Genomic DNA, 4,905 nt, shown 5'->3' with positions numbered 1-4,905 from the left:
GATAAAGCTCATTTCCTGGCGAAATAGCCACATGGCTGCCGAAAACCGTATACCCCAGCTTGTCGTGCATTCTTTCCAAAAATCAGGACTTTTTAAAAACACCGTGGGTCGCGGGGAAAATTGCTAAAAATTGGAACTATCCCGCCAAAAGCGGGACATCTGGTCACCTTACAAATGGACCTACCCTGATGCAACCAGACCTCGGAAGCTGGAGAAGCCATGTACAGACCCCTGCCAGCACTCAGATGTTTACAATGCCACTGGATCCAATGACTTTCTACTCACTGGCCTGTGATGGTCCTGCATTCAGCATCACCACATGTGTTTCGTGAGTCTAAAGAGGACTTTATAAATTGGTATCGGACATAGGGGCTAATATCAGACTTATGGACTTGATCTGGACTGGGCTGGGATGTTTTCTCAATGTTCAATTGCTCTTGTATATGAAGCTCTCTCTTATACACACATGTGTGTCCATGGATTTGTTTCTCTAGTCTACCCAGACTGACACATTAACTCAGAGGCCAAGTTATCCAAATGATCTTGCACCATATAGTCTCTGAACCATAGAGTCATAAGAATTCCATAGAGGTTGGAGTCAGGAACTAGGGGAAAATGACAGGAGTTAGGCTAACTACAGGGAATAAGCCTAGGTTACACTGTTGATTTGGTTCTGACGCACATCAATACTGTATGACAGAGTAGAATCTTGCATCCGGTTTCCTAGGCTGTAATGTTTACAGAACCAGTACCAGATCTTGTCTCATAGTACTAAATGCTTGACTACGGTACCACTGTTGTTGTTAGTTGCCATCAAGTTGGTTTTGGCCCATAGCAATCCTATGTTCCATGAACCAAATGCTGCCTGGTTCTGCACCATGTTCACAGTTGTTCCTACGCTTGAGCCCTTTCTCACAGTCGTGTCAATTCATCTGGCCGAAGGCCTTCTTCTTTTTGGCTGCCCCTCTGCTTTACCCAGGACTGGTCTCTCCTGGCATGTCCAAAGTATGAAAGATAAAGTTTAACCTTCCTTGCCTCTAGGAACACTCTGGCCATACTTCTTCCAAGAGATTGGTTTGTGCTTTTGGCAGTCCATGGTACTTTCAATATTCTTCTCCAGCACCACAATTCAAACACATTGATTCTTTGCTCTTCCTTATTCAATGTCCAACTTGCACATGCATATGAGATGACTGAAAATACTATGGCTTGGGTCAGACACATTTTAATCCTCAAAGTAACCTCTTTGCTTTTCAATACCCTTCAGAGGTCTTGTGCAGCAGATTTACCCAATAAAGTGTGTCTTTTGATCTCTTGACTGTTGCTTCTCTGAGCATTGATTGTGGATCTTGACAACTTCAGTCCTTTCACCATGATGCCACCAGGGCTCCTTTTATTAAATGTGAGAGTTGGTCGTGCTGAAGATGCTTTCATGTTGCTAGGATGCCGGAAAATATGGACTGAGGCATGGATGAGGGAAAGGACATGGAAACAATGTGTGTAGAAACTGTGATAGAGAAGAGAGATGGCCTCAGAGAAAACACCAGAAAAGGCAACGCCAGAAGAAGTGAAATGCAAGAGGGTCCAACCATTGGCAGATGATGCCACTGCGATGCAGGCTGAAAGACAGCTCTCTGCAGTAAGCCTGCCTCCTGTTGGGTAGATCCCATGCTTGTCAGGGCTCAGTGTTTGTGTGACTGCTGAGAATTCCTCCAGCAGTGGTGGCATAGATGATGAGGATCCTCACGATCAACCAAAGAGAAAAAGAATTAGAAGACCTAAATCCCAGAAAAAATTTAAAGATTCCAAAAGCGTCCATGTAGAATCAGCAGAAGTAGAAAAACAGCAGAATCTTTCACAAGAAAAATTACCACCACAGCACACAGATGGCCCCACAATAAGCAAAAATTTAAAAGGGAACCTGAAAAAGAAGCAGCAAATGAAAAAGAAAACGCAGCTGGCTTACTAACAGAAGCCTCTGGCATCGGTTTCAGGTACCAGCCCAAGGAATAGCGGTGAACAGAAGAATTAAGAAACATGGAGGAGGACCATGGTGGAGACACCACCAAGGGAGACCCCGTGGAGGAAGATGTCAATGAGGAAGATGCTGAAAGTATCGCTAAAAAGGCAGATGGAATCCTGAGTTTTTAAAAATTGACTCAAGAAATGTCTTTTTATGATGGCGCCTCCAAAGATCCAGATTCAACTCTCTTCACGGAAACAACTGGAGCGCTTTAGATGTCTTAAATTTCACAGCATGGCTCCTTCAGATGTGTTCATTCGGGATCACATGAAAATGCTGTTATGTTTGCAAGATACAGAGAAATTGAAGAGTGCTCTGGAAAAGTTCCCAGCACATTGCATGATACTCTTGATCATATCCAGAGTAATCTCGGCATTCCTTAATCACTGGATTATGCACATTCTTCCTGAGAAAAACAGAGACTAAAATCTGTGTCTCTATTTTAGAAGAGTTAAAGTGAAACCAAAAAATTACAAAGGAAAATATGACTTGGGCAGAGACTTAAATCTAAAATACAGCTGATGGCATTTCCTGCTTCCCCTGCATGAACTGTGACAGTATTGTACCCTTGAACATGTGTCCTGTATTATGATTTCATGTGTTGTCAGAGGTCATTTGATATGTAAATGAAAAATTGGGTAAAGTCAAACATTTTTACTTATTTGCAATTGTCTGTCTTGAATTACTACATGGAGATTTTGTTGATCTAACTCCTATAAAAATAGAAAATGAACATTCTGTTAAATTGAATAAACTATAGTTAGAGACTAATATTTTTAATAATTTAATAAATATTTTTATTGGGGCCCATACAACTATGATCACAATCCATCCATACATCAAGTGAGTAAAGCACCCTTATACATTCATTGCCCTCGTCATTCTCAAAATTCGCCTTCCACTTGGGTTCCTTGAATCAGCTCATTTTCCTTTTTTTCTCACCCCTCCCTCCCCACTTCCCCTTCCCCCTGCACCCTTAATAGTTTATAAATGATTATTTTATCTTATCTTACACTGCCCGGCGTCTCCCCTCACCCACCTCCCCATTGCCCATCTCCCAGAGAGGAGGTTACACATAGATCCTCAAGATCAGTTATCCCTTTCTACACCCCCTTCCCTCCCGGTGTCACCACTCCCACCGCTGGTGAGACTAATACTTTTGTAAAGTGTTTAAATCACCTTGTACTTGAAAGTCTACATTTTAAGGATGATTTAAAGAAAGTAAAATATTCTGGTTTAAGTAAAAAACAAACAACAGTAACAAAATAAAACAAGGAAAGAAAACTTCAATTTAAAAGATAAGAAAATAATACAAACTAGAACAAATTTAAAATGGATCAAAGAGAGAGCAAATGATAAGTTAATATATTTTAACCTAACTACACTTGAATAACTTAATTTTAAATGCACTCTGTCTGATAGAGTGGTCAATGACAATAGGGTCCCCACGTGGGGACACTGCAAATCAGCATTGTACTGTTAGCCATGTCCTTTGGCAAAAGGCGCTCAGAATTTAAGCTGTAATATAATTCCCTCCTCAGGTCTTGGATTGTATTACTTACAATTCTTGAATCACACAGGCTGGTGTGCTTCCTCTGTGTGGACTTAGTGAACACTTCACTTGGATGGCCGCTTTTTTTTTTAAGACAAGCCTTTAAGGTTTCAGACATCAGTCTGGCACCATCTTCTTTCTTCATCATGCTTTAATATAACACTCATATCTTCAGTGACTCTTCGTGAGGGCAACTATTGAGTGGGGCCACGTCATAAGAACTAATTGTTCTTACATTGGGTCTATGATTAAATGCAAGCTGAAAATCCATTCATCTGTGGTTTATGTATATACCTGGTCCACTTTAGAGACATCATTGAACTGGTATTGGGAAACATTATAAATCATCCCCATGGACATATGGTAATTCTATTTTTAGTATAATTAATTTGCTTAATTTCAAATACTTTCTAGAAAAGGAAAGTATGCTTACAGAGGACATATTTTTAGATGAAAATATATGGATTGTTTACCTGTACAGATCAAAACTCAAGTGATTGGACACCACTACACAAACAATATGGGGGGAGATAGGGCAAAACTTTCAATAATGCTCATTCTTAAAACCAGAATCATGCCTGCTAAGACATGTCGTTTAAAAAGTAAAGAGAATGTGAAAATAGCAAATACATGGTAGGCCTGAGCTGCTATTTCATGGGCACTCTCAAAGCAAGAGATCCAAACCGAAGTCCAATGATCCCCGAATCCGTAATCTTGGGCTAGTAGTCAGCTGCTTCTTCTCATAAAAGGGCATTTCAGTCTTAAACCCAAAGGATTGTTTCAGTTCCCTAAATATGCTACAGGTGAGTTTAAGATAGTACCCAGGGTGCAGCTGCCTTAGCCTGTTACTTGTGTCAGCTGGCAAGACTCACTTCCTGCAAGATATCCCTGAGGAGAAACCTCATGGACCTACCCCAATGCAGTCATGGGTGCTGGGGCAGCCATGTGGAGGCCCCTGCCAATGCTGAGATGCTTACCTACTCACTGATTCGGCTTTCCTCCTGCAGTCAGCATCATTATGTGTGTTTTGTGAGATGGAGGAGGACTTTGTGGATTGGTATCGGATATATGGGTCAATGTTGGGCTTGTGGGCTTGGACAGCACTGGGTTCGGATGTGTTCTTGATGTGTACTTAAGCTTTATATAAAACTCTCTCTGATAAATATGAGTTTCTGTGGATTTGTTTCTCTAATGTACCCAGACTAACACAGTTGTACATGTTTATAAGTCCACCATAAGTGAGGTCCAATCTCTCCACATCCTCTCCACCATTGTTTTTCTGTATTTTTAAATTGGGTTATTGTTGTGGGTGTGATATCTCACCATTGTT

General features: G+C 41.0%; 1 pseudogene; it reads left to right on the top strand.

The window, feature by feature from the left end:
• Positions 1–1,525: 1,525 nt before the first annotated feature.
• Positions 1,526–2,449, top strand: LOC142440551 (glutamate-rich protein 1 pseudogene; annotated as a pseudogene).
• Positions 2,450–4,905: the final 2,456 nt, after the last annotated feature.

Source organism: Tenrec ecaudatus, chromosome 2 (genome assembly GCF_050624435.1).
Source record: "Tenrec ecaudatus isolate mTenEca1 chromosome 2, mTenEca1.hap1, whole genome shotgun sequence".
Taxonomy (NCBI): Eukaryota; Metazoa; Chordata; class Mammalia; order Afrosoricida; family Tenrecidae; genus Tenrec; species Tenrec ecaudatus.
This window is presented reverse-complemented; position numbering and strand designations above follow the sequence as displayed.